This window comes from Natrix helvetica (genome assembly GCF_964273705.1).
Source record: "Natrix helvetica genome assembly, chromosome: 2".
Taxonomy (NCBI): Eukaryota; Metazoa; Chordata; class Lepidosauria; order Squamata; family Natricidae; genus Natrix; species Natrix helvetica.
Genome location: NC_138552.1, coordinates 211,898,257 through 211,913,102, shown reverse-complemented (window position 1 = coordinate 211,913,102; position 14,846 = coordinate 211,898,257). Strand labels below are relative to the sequence as shown.

Here is a 14,846-nt window from a genome sequence, read left to right as displayed (position 1 = left end):
GTTTTGGGAGACAAAAAATGCTGTATACAGTGTATAAGACGGATAAGTGTATAAGTATAGGTGCTTCCTATACTCCAAAAAATACAGTAATAATAATAATAATAAATTTGAATTTATTAGCCGCTCCCTTTCCAAGTAGGACTCGGGGCGGCGTACAATGGGGCATATAAGACACAGAAAATATATAAAACACATAGGCGTACATACAGAACATACATACAGATACACAAAACACGGACTCGGAGGAGGTAAACAATTTACATCATATAGACAGTTAAAAGACCCGCATTAAGATACCCCAATTGTAAAAACCCGATATAAAATTAAGATTTAACGTTTAAAATACAATTTAAAAACAGTTAGGAGGAATAAGAATAATTACGATTGAGCCAGGCCAGATAATTGAAAGAGGTGGGTAAAATTCTATTTATAACTAAATATAAACAGAATTCCTTTTCTGTTCTCTCCTCCCTGGATACGCGGCTTAGTTTAGAAGAACACCTGACGGCTGTGACCAGGGGGGCCTTTTACCAGGTTTGCCTGGTACGTCAGTTGCGCCCCTTCCTGGATGGGGATGCTCTGTGCACAGTCACTCGTGCCCTCGTCCTTTCTCGCCTGGACTACTGCAATGCTCTCTACATGGGGCTGCCCTTGAAGAGCACCCAGAGGCTTCAGCTGGTCCAGAATGCGGCCGCATGGGTTGTCATGGGGGTACCTAGGTGCTCCCATGTTACACCCCTTTTAGGCGGCCTGCACTGGTTGCCGGTTGTTTTCCAGGTGCGATTCAAGGTATTAATTATGACCTTTAAAGCGCTCCATGGCTTAGGCCCAGGGTACCTGCGAGACCACCTTCTGCCACCAGTAGCCTCCCACCGTCCAGTATGATCCCACAGAGTTGGCCTCCTCAGGGTGCCGTCGGCTGGTGACCCCCAGGGGGAGAGCCTTCTCTGTGGGAGCGCCTTCCCTCTGGAATGAGCTGCCCCCGGAGCTTTGCATAATCCCTGACCTCCGGTCCTTCCGACGCGCCCTAAAAAGTTGGCTTTTCCAGCAAGCCGGCCTGGCCTGTTAATTTTAACTCATTTTTAAATGTATTGTCTTATAAATTCGGTTTGGTTTTTTTTGGATATGTATTTAATTTCTTTTTAACTTTGGGGATGTGTGTTTTTTAATGTTGTACGCCGCCCTGAGTCCTTTGGGAGAAGGGCGGCATATAAATCCAATAAAAGCAAACAAACAAAACAAGCAAACAAACTGGGTACCAGTAGGCATGCCCAAAGAGCTTATCTGACTCAGTCCAATCAATGAGAGGACAAGGTTAACCCAGTCCGGATTCTCCTCCCCCTCACTATGGAGAAAAGTAACTTATGACTGTTTTTCACACTTACAATTATTGCCGCATCTCCATGGTCAAGCGATCAAAATTCGCTTGCTTGGCAACTGGCATGTATTTATGATGGTTGCAGTGTCCCAGGGTCATGTGATCACCTTTTGCGACCTTCTGACAAGCCAAGTCAATGGGGAAGATAGATTCACTTAACAACCGTGTTGTTAATATAACAACCGCCATGATTCACTGTGGCAACAGCAAGAAAGATTGTAAAATTAGCCAAAGTCACTTAACTGCTTTGCTTAGCAACAGAAAACTCAATTGTGATGGTAAGTCACAGACTACCTGTAATTGGTCCTAGATCCTCTATAAGATTCGTACCTGAAAAACATTTGAATCCAAATACCACACTCACAGCTCACACTGGCTTCAGTACAGGAAGGCATATCCAGAAAGGATGAAGCTCCACTCATTGTAACTAATTCATTTAACAAGAGTTACTTATCACAGCATTTGCCAGTCTATGTATGAACTGCTGAAAGTGGCTAAGGTTTCTTTATATTAAAAGGACCTGCATGTTCATCTATAACAGTACAGTTTGCTTTTATTTTTGTATTCACATAGTCATTTGTTGTCTGTTCGCTGATTTGGGACCTTCCTTAAACCTTGACATACTGATTTGATAACCACTGTGAGCTTATTAAGGTCAAAATCCGCACAAGGGAATAACAGGAAGGGATATAAGGAGTATTTTCAAAAGATGACTGTCCAAACTTACTGAACACATATTCTGTTTAGCATCCCCCACTTTCCACTCTCGGAACATGAAAAAAGTTGGAAAGACTCTATGTGGAAAATTACGAACTCTAGATCCCTTGACAAATTCTAAGAAAGAATAAATATGCAATAAATGTCTAGGGAGAAAAAACATAAGAGACTACCAAAATATTTTGTCTTTGATTTGAATGTTACAAATCATGATAAGCAGGCTGTGCAGCTCAGCTGTAAGATTATTCAGCACCATAACACGATGTCTTAAATCACATATTAATTCCACTGTCAGCTCAAGGAATTATTGGATGTTGGTAGTCAGCAACCATGCTAAAATCTGGGATAGGGAGAGTCTGTCTACCTTCTTAATTGCACAGCGCTTTTTCACAGCACTGAAGATGATTAAAAGAGAATTAAGAAGTTTTCAGTGAGAGCAAAAAGATGGAGCAAATCCTTCCGTTTTGACAAATTTTCTATTAAAAATCAAGAAAGGAAACAACTCCTGGGGCAGAAGAGTTTCCTGCCATTGACGCAAAATCACTATGAGAAAACTGCCTAAATTCAAAAGGTCATCCAGAAAGATTTAGTGCTGTGAAGATGCAAATCTTCATTTTGCATCAATTGAAGTTCAAAAGAAGCTCCCACCAAAAATATCAGCTTTTTTCCAATGCATCTTTACAGAGAATGTATTGAAGTCATTTAAGCAAGAAGTTACCAAGGCAACCTCTGTTTTACCAGGAAAATAGTCAACACAGTAACTGAATTTATGCAAAAGTAATGGGAAATTGCTGCTACATGGTTATGCAAGGGCAAAGCTAGACACTGGCACATTTCCACTCTGTAAACCTTTTATTTAGGGAGAAGTGCAAACTGAAGCCACAACAAACTGAAAATTCATTTCCAGGTTGGCTATAAATCCTAAGAGAACATTTAGTAAATTGAATAATCTAAGTTTGGGTTTTTAGTCTTCCCACTGATCCTGGTAAGCTAACAGGATGTCCACCAAATGTCTAGACTCAGAAATATGAGAGGGAGAGAGGGGAGAGACAGACAGACAGACAGACAGACAGACAGACAGACAAATATGAGTACGGAAGGAACCTTGGTGGTTATTGTCTCTTCTCTGTAGGATCCACTCGAGTGGAAGGGAGTTGAAGTCCACAAGTTATAAAGGGGCCATCATTTCCCACCACTGCACTACAACATCTTTATTCATTTATTTGCAATGAATACACCACCTCATTCTAACTGGACTCTTGGTGGCTTACAATATATTTAATATAAAACATAAACAATATAAAGCTATAATAGATTGAAAACTTCCAATGAAGGAGAACTCACCACTTCATATGTCAGTGTGTCCAACTGGTTAACAGCTTGTAGAGGCAGGAAGTTCCTCCTGATATCTAGCCTGAAACTCCTTCCTTGTGGTCTCTGGTTCAACTCTCTAGGGGCAATAGAGAATAAATCCACTACCTCATCTGTGTGGTAATCCTTCAGGTATTTGAAGACTACTATCATATCGGCCCTTAGTCCTTTCTGTAAGTTAAACATCTTCAGACTCTTTCACAATTTCGCCTAAGATTTATTTTCAAGATCCATTTTGACTGTCCTTTTCGGAACTTGTTTTAATCTATCATGGTTATTATTAAATTGTGGTGCCCAGAATTGAGCAAAATGTTTCAAATAGGGTCTGATAAGGGCAGATTGAGCAATTGAACTGAACAATTTCTTCCATGATCTGGACATTATGCTCCTATTAATATATCCTGCAATAATATTTGTCTTCCTGGCAGCTGCTTTATACCATTGGCTCATGTTTAATTTGTGGTCAGCAAGGTCTTCATTTCAGCACACTGTTCCAACCTGTTTTGGATCTTTCTGAATCTTCTCTCTAGCTCTTATTTTCCCATTTTATTAACAAAGAGTTTTGCAAAAGACTGTCAAAGGCTTTACTGAGATCTAGATGTATTGTGTCCATGGATTTCATGCTCTACTAAATTACTGTACTTAACAAATAAAGAGGTGAAGTTAGTCTGGCAAGATTTGTTTATGAGAAACCCAGACTGTCTTCTGTTAATTGCAGCATGCCTACACAAGAGCTCACAAATGCTTTTTAATAATCCGTTTGAGGATCTTGCCCAGTATAGATATAAAATCATGGGTCTATATTTTCCTTTCTTGAAAATGTGGACAACATTTGCTCTTCCCAACCTTCTGGGACCTTGCCAATCTAACACATTCTCAACAATTCCTAACAGCAATTCTATAATCACGTCTGCTAGTTCATTCAATATCCTGGGTTGAAACAAATAAAACTGATTTCAGAGTCTGAGAAAGATAAATTAGTTTAAATTAGCAAAAATCTCTCTTACCCTCTTCCTTGTTTAGCTTAAGCTCAATATCCTTCCTTTCCTCAAGGGCACAACAGTGAACTAGGCACTATTTTCCCTACTGAGAAAAGACAGATAAACAATAAGAATAAAGAAGCTCTGTCTTATCACCACTGACCATTACCAAATTTACTTTAAAAAAGATAGCAGATTCTGTTTTTTTCTTGCCTTTTCTGACGAGAGAGGATAAGAATTTATTGGACACATAAGTCTTATCAGAATTAGATTTTCACCAGATGCCAGGATAATTGAAATGTCCCATTGTAGGATAACTAAGCATGCCTCTCTCACCTTTTATTACCAGCATCCTTACATCATTGAAGATCAAATCTAGGCAATCATTTCCAAAGGATGCTAAGCAAGATTGGAGCTAAAATGGAGCTTTGTGGATCTCAGTCATAAAAGCCAGTGAACAGAAGACACTAATTTCTATCATTTGAGAATTGACTTCATAAAACTACTGTTCTTCCTACACCTCAGACCATCAAAGCTGAGATTTCAGAAATACAATCACTACAATGAAGAATCCAATTCAGAAAAGCTGAAGTTTTTGAAACAAAGCTTCAAACTTTCCAACTGAGATCTTACAATGATACATACCATGAGTAAACTATCTAAACCACTCATTATCTCTCAAAAACAAATAAAACTGATTTCAGAGTCTGAGAAAGATAAACTTATTTTAATTTCCTCTTTTTAAAAAAAGAATACATTTTAACAGTTTTATAAATCACCATGGACATTTAGTGGAAAGGCAAATAATATCAGTAATAATCTATCTGTATATAAATGAGCAATAAAATTAAATCAGTTGAGAGAATGGTAGTGACAGAAACCCTAATTTAAAAGAAGCTGGTCTAATTATTCTGGAAAATCTCACCAAACTCTTGAGGAGTCTCCATGTACATTCATCACTCATTCATCATTCATACTCACTTGGGTTCAACAACCATTTTAAAGAGGACCAGTGTTATCCTTCTAGCAGTGAGAAAAAGATTGCTGACAAACCTGTCTATAATAGGCATAAGATATGATTGGTTGCAAAGTTCTGTGCCAAAGTTACATAACTATTTCATGGCTGCATGAGGTCATGCAACTATTTATCATCCAACTCCCTAATTAGGGATTTTAAGATAGAGTCAGTCTAAGTTTAGCTGCCCTAACCTTTGGATCAACCTCTTTATGACAAACTGCTCAGCTCTAAACAACAGAACAGAAATTATACTTTTTTCCCCCAAATTTCTTAAAATCTGATTAAAATCTATATAAATTGAAAAGATTATACAAAGTCTAAAATTCCATATTTTATTTAGGGCATAAGCATTCTAACTTTTCTTCCAGGAAGGGTAGACTTCAAGGAACCCAATTCCACCCAAAGACTGAAGCCCTGGTCACAATTTTGCTACTAAAACACCACTGATTTTACTTGGACTTAAGTGATTCGGTCGGCAGCTGAAAAACGGAGATGCCACCACATTCAGAGTCTTATTGGGCTTGTGCTGCTGAAATTGGGGGGGGGGGGGGAGCTTATTCTGTCTTTGGTGCCATGTAGAATTTCCCTCCTCTCGCAACTAGTTAAGCAGATGTTTGGGGACTACTAGAAGGGATCTGAATCTGCCCCCTTATTTGATCCTTCCAACCTTAGAGGCAGAAGCTATCAAAGCTTCCATGTGGATTGGGAAAGGATTTAAATTTGGTCTTCCTGCTTTGCAGACCAGCTTTTCCTCACCTCTGTTCAACGCTATTTTCCAGGATGCTAATATGATTGTATCTTTCTAGTCCAACTCTAGAAGCAGTAGCTTTTATCATAATAGTACATTTTTGAACGAGTTTTAAAAGCAGAAGGAAATGTGTTTATAAATAAGAGAAATCTGGAGCAGTAGAAGCTTCCACTAGGGCTCCAGACCTTTCTCGACTAATGGGAATATTTGATATTTTGGGATCAAGTTGTGGTGCTTTCATAAAATAGCTTATGGAAGGAAACCTGCCCATTCATAAAATGGCTGTCATAGATATAAAACATGGATTGATCTGAATGTTTCCTCCTACCAGCTAGAGTCACATCCAGATACACACTTTGCTCTCTCATTTCCTTGCTTTCCTTTATTCCTTTTCTGGGCAAAAGGCATCACATGCAGGGCAAGTTTATTTCATTTCTAAAAAGCCACCAACCAAGAGTTAAGAGTTAAGGCTTCCAGTTAAATAGGTATCAACTTGAAGATCAAGCTCTTCTTTTAATGACCAGTATATGTTCCTCGCCTCTTTATTAAAGAAAGGAAAACAAATACAATAAGGACAATACTTTCTAAATACTCCAGCTGCTATGATTTATATTAAATAAAAAGTAGTTACAAATACCACTGGATTCACATATTAAGCTATATTGTAGCTTAGACCATCAAGCAGAAAACAATATCCCAATCAGGGAACTACTAAGGAGCAAAACCACACTTCCATCAACACTGACGACTGTATATAAACAGCGAGCAAACTCCACACTCACTAGCACTGATGAAGTTATCTAGTTGGATAACGTAACATCTGCAAGCAAATAACCAAACTCAGAGAGCACTAAGGATTCAACCCTAGTTCAACCGTAAGCCACTGATATTCTATTCTATTGTAAACTATTTTGTTTTGTGCTCCCTAGAGTTGGCCTTGGGGATATGGGTGGCTGTATGAGAGAGGGTGGGGAGGGGAAAGAGAGACTGGTTTGGGTGAACCCAGCCATTTTGCGCACTGCTAACCAAAATTTATGGTTTAACATAATGTGTGATTACAGCCAGTCACGGTTTATTCAACAAACCCCAGTTAAACAAACCCTGTCTTTATGCAATCCCTACCTCTCTCTTTCTCAAAAGAAATTATGTGGGAATACCTAATCACAAACAGACAGAGGTCTGTAACATTACATCAACTTTCTTAGAAGTTCTCTTCCCTGTACAAAATATAAACCAAACAAAAAGAATCTAGTACCTAATGACAGGCTCTGTATGCGAAGAATATAGGCAAAAGGAACATATGCATCTTACTACTTAGAGCAAGATGAATTATTGCTTTAGGAACCTCAAGCAAACAATCCAAGACCCTCAGCAATGGTGAAATTTGGGGAGATACACCTACTCTTCACTTTTTCTCCAAACAGTTAATGCAAAAAGCTTTTGTCAGTCAGATAAAACAAATTATGGATTAAATAGAGAGTTTGTCTGAACAACTCCAGTTCAGCTTCCCATGTTCTTACCTCCAACATGTTGGGATGAATCACTGATCTGGGCATGCCTCCTGACTGGAAGAAGGCAAGTCTAGAGTAATGACTCATGCAAACACCAAAGAGGCAACCTACATAAGAAAAGAACAGCTCATGCAGTTGTATTGCCATAACATTAACAACTGGTGTATCCTCTTCCCTCCCTGACAGATTTCCCATATTTCTAGCTTAGCCTGCACCTATCTGGTATTTTCCAGTTGTTTTGGGACTGTTAACAGATAGTCATGCTGGTTGGGAATTCTTGGTGTTACAATATCAATATATCAGAAGACTATCAGGGCAGACTATTTCACTTAGCAACAGACGTTTTGAGCTCAATTGTGATCGTAAGTTAGGGGCTACCTGTACAAATAATCACAAGTAAAAGCAAATTTGAGTGATTGGTGTGTTCTTGTTTGAGCCACCTGAAAATAACTATAACTATCCTGTATATTTTATCCTTTCTAAAATGTAAACATCAATTTACATTGATGTTTACATTTTAGAAAGGATAAAATATACAGGACTGTAACAATACAATACAATGTCTTAAAGGAAACAAATTGTCTAAACTTCACATTGTTTCATGAATAGCTTTACCATATTGTGTGCATTGCTTGGATATTATTATTATTATTATTTATTTTCAGAGCATTACTTTTCAGTTCAGCAATTAGGTTTAGACTTTTTTTCTTTTCTGAGGAAATGCACACGCATTAGTGCATTTCGTTTGCGTAATGAAATGCCTGCAAGCAAGCAAGCAAACTCAAGAGACCACCATGGACTCTACAGCTCCTGTCACCAATACCCAACCTGACCACTGATGGAGAACATTAATATGAGATGGATGGAAGGCAGGGTCAGGGAGAACCTGAGCTAAATTGTCCAATGTTGTACAAGACAGGTTCATCTGTTCCTGACCTGGAGTGGGTACGCAGCAATAGCACTTAGACTTATATATATATAGCTTCACAGTGCTTTACAGCCCTCTCTAAGCAGTTTACAGAGTCAGCCTATTGCCCCCAACAATCTGGCTCCTCATTTTACCAATCTCGAAAGGATGAGTCAGCTTTGATCCGGTGAGAATCGAACTGTTAAACAGCAGGCAGGCAGCAGAAGTAGCCTGCAATAATGCATTCTAACCACTGCGCCCCATAAGAGGTAGAACAGGACTCAGGAACAACTGTCCAAAGTTTATTTATTTAAGAACATTTATACGGCCGCCCAACTCACTCTCAGTGCCTCTAGGCGACTTACAAAAGTAATTTAAAGAGCATTTGTTTCAAGGGCACCACTGACAGTATGGCTCACAAATGCTGGCTCCATATTAGGTAGGTGTCTCGGCTGGGTCTAAGTACCAAGATCTCCCGTTGTGTGATTGAAGACTAATGTTAAATGAAATCCTATGCTGCAGGCCTATCTCACTGAAAATTTCTCACTTAAAATGGAATGGAAAGGGTGCTTGAACTCTACATACCAAGTGAAGTATACTATGAATCCAGTTGCATGCTCTACATGCCGAATGTGTTATCAATCCAATTCCCAAATCCCGTGAATATAAACAAGCATGTCTCTGTTTCCAAACCTCAGTTCTCGAGGTTCATATTGTAATCATTTTAATGCTGAAAACTTAAAACATGAATATGATCTGAAGTAGGGGAAAAGATTACAATCAATATTTTTGTGCAACATTAGGCAACAAGAACCCATATATTAAGGTAATAAGGTGGGTTCAAGTGAACTCAGCCTCAGAAGGATCCCATTTTAAAAATCGATATCCTGAAACTTCAGAAATCACAGAATACACTAGTTGGAAATAAGGGAAGAAATTGGGCAGAAGCAAAACACAAGTTTAATTTTAGCGGGACTTTGGTACTATCACAGGCAAGAAGCTGTTCCTCTTTACCAACTTCATATTCAGGGGACGGGGCTCTAAACGGCAATCAGGATTTTTAATTAAGCTGCTACAAAATGACATCCAAATTGAAGAGGCTTGTTTTTCTCTGTAATCAATCTACAAATCCTGTAGAAGTGCTAATAAATTTAGACTGCATAGAAACAACATGTGTATATATTAATTTTTCATTTATGCTTTGTTTCTTAGGATATTCTACTGGATGTATTTGTATTAAGATGTGGAATTTTAGGCTGCTTGTATCTTTGAGCCTTTGCTCAATTACTGAGTCTAAGGGAACTAACACAGCTTTTATAAAAATGGAAAAAGAACTAAACAACACAAGAACTAAACAACATGAAGAAAAAGCTGTTCCAGATGTCAGGAAAATTAAAGAAAGGGGAAGGAGGTGCAGGACGCACAGTGCAGTAGTCAAAAACAGGATGAAGACTAAAAAACCAAGGACTAGCAGTTTCATAACAGGCATGAGCTTGTACAATAAGCTTAATTACAGACACAAATCCTTTATCTTGTTCTGTTCTTGTATTTAACAGAGTATACATCCACAAAGAAGAGGCTGCAATTTGGAAATCTGCAAGAATGAAACAGTGACTTCTTTGTGGTTTAACCCACTTTGAGAAGTATCCGTTAATCTTCAAAAGGGTCAATATTGTACTGTTTAGCAATAATTGTGATGCTTGAAAACAGGCAGAGAGGAGGATATGTTTTAAAAAACCTTTTCAAAAACATTACATCTGGGTTTCTGCAAGCGAGAGGAAATCAGTCTTGTGGTCTTAAAGTCCAATTTCTCTAGTTTCCCTTTGCATTTTTCCACCTCCTACAAAGAACCCAGGGTTCTTTCCACTGAGTAGAATAAAATGTCAGCTATTTGGGGAAAGAATGGGAAATAGTTTTAAGTTCATGTGATGAAGGACATCTAATTTGCAATGAATGGAACATTTTCTATACTGCAGCTGAGAAACCAACATAAATGTCGCCAGGAATTCAGCTTGATTCAAGAAAGCCTTTATTCATTTACATCCTGATAACATACTATACTTGCTTCAGAGAATGTGGAGGATTGCATTTTTACATGTCCAATGATTGCTTCATATTTATTTCATGGGACAAAAATATAAGTCTACATATAGATTTTTATTTTCCTTTTAACAGTTATGTTCTGGCTAGCTTTTTTTTTTTTACATTCAGTACTACTTCATTGCCATATCTTATCTTTCTCACATGCTATGTAGTACAAGGTATGTTAATTTACTCACCGACCTGAGTCTCCTAGGTTACTATAGCAATATATTTGTGCTACCAAAATAAGATAGAAACTCAACAAATCAAGTTTTCTCTCATCAGACTGGCTTGGGCTTTATTACCAAAATGTGGGAAAAATAAAATCTGTGCTATCTTCAACATAAACTTATCACACTGCCTTTTTGTCCTAGCTAATTATATCTAACACTTTCAACTTTTCCTCAGAGGATGAGAACTTGGTCACCAGGAATTTAATACATTTATTTGCTAACAATGGTTTTTTGACGAAGCCATCACACTAAATCATACTAAAGTATGAGTTGAATTAATAGAACATTGTTCAGTTTCAGCTATCTAGTCCATAATTAGGCTGCTTTAGAAAATTATTCAACAATTGTTACATAAAGTTCATACATACCTGAGTTATGGTAAATGACAGCTTTTCTGCAGAAACACCTCCCAACCCATCAGAAGCAAATATTGCTCCACTTAATGTGGTATTCCAGTATGTGTATTAACCACAAATTTTCAGCAACCATAGTTCTTGAATACATAATATAGTTCCACCATGGTTGCAGCAGTAGCTGGTTTCATGCTGAACTGTTACGTGGACTTTTGGTTTGGGCTCAGCATGATTTGTGAACCTCTGTTTATCATGGGGCAGTATATATAAACTGGAGTTTTTCATAAAACCATGGTTAAAACAAACCACAGCTTAGCATGATCTTTGAATCCAGCACATATACACAGATCTTGTCCAATTAGAGTAAACTATATGATGTGCTGGAGTAAATGAACAGTGGGCTTTTGAGTATGCCAGGAGATCAATCTTCAAGACCTCCTGTCAGCTGCATATGACTTTTTGACCCTTTCCTAAGAACTCTTGAGTGATATACGAGATCCTATTAGCCGCAGCAAATGATCACAGCCAGCCACAGCAAATTATCTTTGCAATGTAAAGACAGAGCATAACAAGAATGACATATGGATTAGAAGACATCCAATTCAAAACGTGCATCTTCTAGAAACTCAGTAGTTGGATGGTTACAAATGTGATAAATAGAATTAAATGCAGCAAACCTAGGTATAAAATGTATAATGATCCAAATTCATCATCTTAACAATTACCTATCACTTCTTCCAAGTGCCAAACAAGATTTAATACCAAATACACAGCCCAGCCTTCCTTTGTTCTCAAAGTAATCCAGGCACCTAGCAATCTAATCTGGACATGTAAATATGTGTTTATGTAAAGGTAATTTAACTTTGCTGATAACATCTGTATGCTAGAACTGACTATTAGAAGCATCATATCCTTAACCAGCTCTCTCTGTGTTTAAAATAAGATTTAAATTCTGCAACTTCTAAAATATTTGTGCACAGTACAGTTTCAGTCCTATGGACATTCCCATTTACCAAGAAGCAAGTTTTATTGAACAAAGTGGAACTTTACTGAAAAAAGTATCAATGGGACCAGACTATAATCCTGCACATTGTTAGAAACTCCATTCAATTATCTTTATGAAAAAAAGACTCTACACAAGGGCTGTCAAACTCACGCCCCACAGGCCGGATGCGTCACATGGTGGCCATGCCCCCGCCCGATTTAGCAAAGGGGGGAAAGGCCCTATAAGTCACGTGATGCCGCTGTGACGATGTGTGTTTGACACCCCTGCTCTACACCTACAATACTGCTTATATGTGTTATGCTTACACAAAAGAAAGTCAAGCTAGATTTTAATATGCTCAGCAGCCAAATAAAAATAGCACCAAATCCTCAGCAAATCCACAACAATTTATCTTTAAAGTGCAAGTCTACTTTTGGAGCAAATAATCTTAAAATAAACCCCAGGAACTCCCAGAAAAAAGGTACCTAGGTTTGGACTAAATTCACAGCATACTTACTCAAAATGGTTCATAATTAGCTTATGGGTTTTAGTTCAGCAACGTTTGATATGCAAATGCTTCCCTTATGAAATACACACAAACACACACACAAACATACATATATATAAGCAGCTTTACAGATAACATATTTCTGGAAAATCAAATTGAAGCTGTTGCTATGCCCTTTCTGTATTTAAGGGCTGATACATTCATTACCTATTAAAACAAAGGTTTTCCTACAATGGCCTCTGCAGAAACTATTCTGTTGCCAAGAGCCATCATAAGGGATGAGTCATGGCATAAAGTGACAAGTACATGATGGGGAGGGTATGCCAGAAAAAGCTTTTACCTGACAATTGGCCTAAGGGATATTCCCTTTCACCTGTGAACTCTTACCTATTCCCCAACACAACAATTTTTCCAAAGAAAGAAAGAAGGAAGGAAGGAAGGAAGGAAGGAAGGAAGGAAGGAAGGAAGGAAGGAAGGAAGGAAGGAAGGAAGGAAGGAGGAAAACAGTAATGCCAAGAAAAGTGGCATGGCTAAAATGCCTGTTGATGGACAGAGCAAGGAGCCCTCTTCCTTGAAAGTAGACAGATGCAAGGGGAAAGAGATGAATTGACAACTTGCATTTTTGATGATTAGTCAAAAAATCAATAGAAAAAAAAGGGTGTTTGTTTTCATAACCATAGTTAGAGGTAGTTTTGTATTTGTAAATTATACCTGCTGTAAACGAAATCCAAAGTGACTTCTAATTTGTCTTTTTGCGACTTTTTCCTTGACTCTTTCATTTTAAACTTTGCATTAGTTCTTGTTCGCTTTAACTTCTGTTCCAAATTCTTAATAAATAAATATATATATATATATATACAGGAATGTGTCACTGGACGCAATGGGGTATCTCCACGGGATTGCTGCCTACATTACAAGCAGCCAAATCTCCTTTGCCTACCTTCCTCGAAAGTTGCAAATCCAGCGCGTTTAGGGTAGCAGCCCAAGTCTTTACGGGACGGCGAGGATCCCCGGAGTATTAAAAGAGTAAAAAACTTTTCTTGCGGGCCGCTTCTTCCCAAGAAACCAATTACAGAGGGATGACGAAAGTAAAATACGCCTTAACTTGCATCCATTAATCATCCAGTTTTCCACCGAGGATCAGAAGAGCTGCTGGAAACCCGCTGCCGCGTTGGCTTTACACCCATAGTCTTCCCGTTCGGGAAAGACCGGAGAACAATGGAGAAAAGTCGCCCGCGATGTTTCCATGCGGCCTCGGTCGGAAGGCAGCGGCTTCTCTGGCTGAGCCGAGGGGTTGCGCAATTCAGCACCTCCTACCTCGCGTCTTCCAGGGCGGGAGAAAAGCCGCGGCCACTTTGGGGCTCCTTCCTTTTCCTTCCGCTTCTTGTTTTGGCGGAAAGGAGGCGATCGAGCAACCGGGTTGCCAGCGTGAGGCGCCGCTGGAGAAGGCGCGGCCCCGAGGGAGAGGCTTCTCCAAATCGTAGCATCTCCCGCCGATGGGATGATTTTGGAAAAAGAGGCCAACGGGCGCTTAGAGAAGGCTGCCCTCTTTTGGGCGCTCTTCAAAGCGCAGCCCTGTTGCAGAGGGATGGATGGACGGACGGACAGACAGACGGACGGAGGTTGGATCTAAATACAGGCAGGCCTCGACTTACAACAGTTCATTTAGTGACCATTCGAAGTTACACCCGCACTGAAAAGAGTGACTTGTGACCATCTTTCGCACGTACGACCGTTGCAGCATCTCCATGGACACACGATTTACATTCAGGTGCTTGCCAACTGACTCCCAGTTATGACGGCTGCAGTGTTCAAGAGTCATTTTGCAACCTTCTGACACGCAAAGTCAATGGAGAACCCAGATTCGTTTAACAACCATGTTACTAATTTAATGATTGATTCGCTTAACAAGTGTGGCAAGAAAAGTCGTAAAAGGGGACAAATTCACTTAGCAAATTTTTCACAGAGCAACATAAATTTTGGGCTCAATTGTGATCACAAGTTGAGGACTACCTTTACCTGTGATTGACCTGAGCTGCTTCTCTAGCAGAAGGT

The 14,846-nt window shown here is 39.0% G+C and overlaps 1 protein-coding gene across 1 annotated transcript in view; it reads right to left on the bottom strand.

The window, feature by feature from the left end:
• MAP3K4 (mitogen-activated protein kinase kinase kinase 4) overlaps positions 1–14,140 on the bottom strand; it is a 120,296-nt gene extending 106,156 nt beyond the window's left edge. The window contains exon 1 of the mRNA XM_081943457.1: positions 13,732–14,140. The gene's annotated coding sequence lies outside the window, so the exon portion shown is untranslated. The remainder of the gene's footprint in view (positions 1–13,731) is intronic.
• Positions 14,141–14,846: the final 706 nt, after the last annotated feature.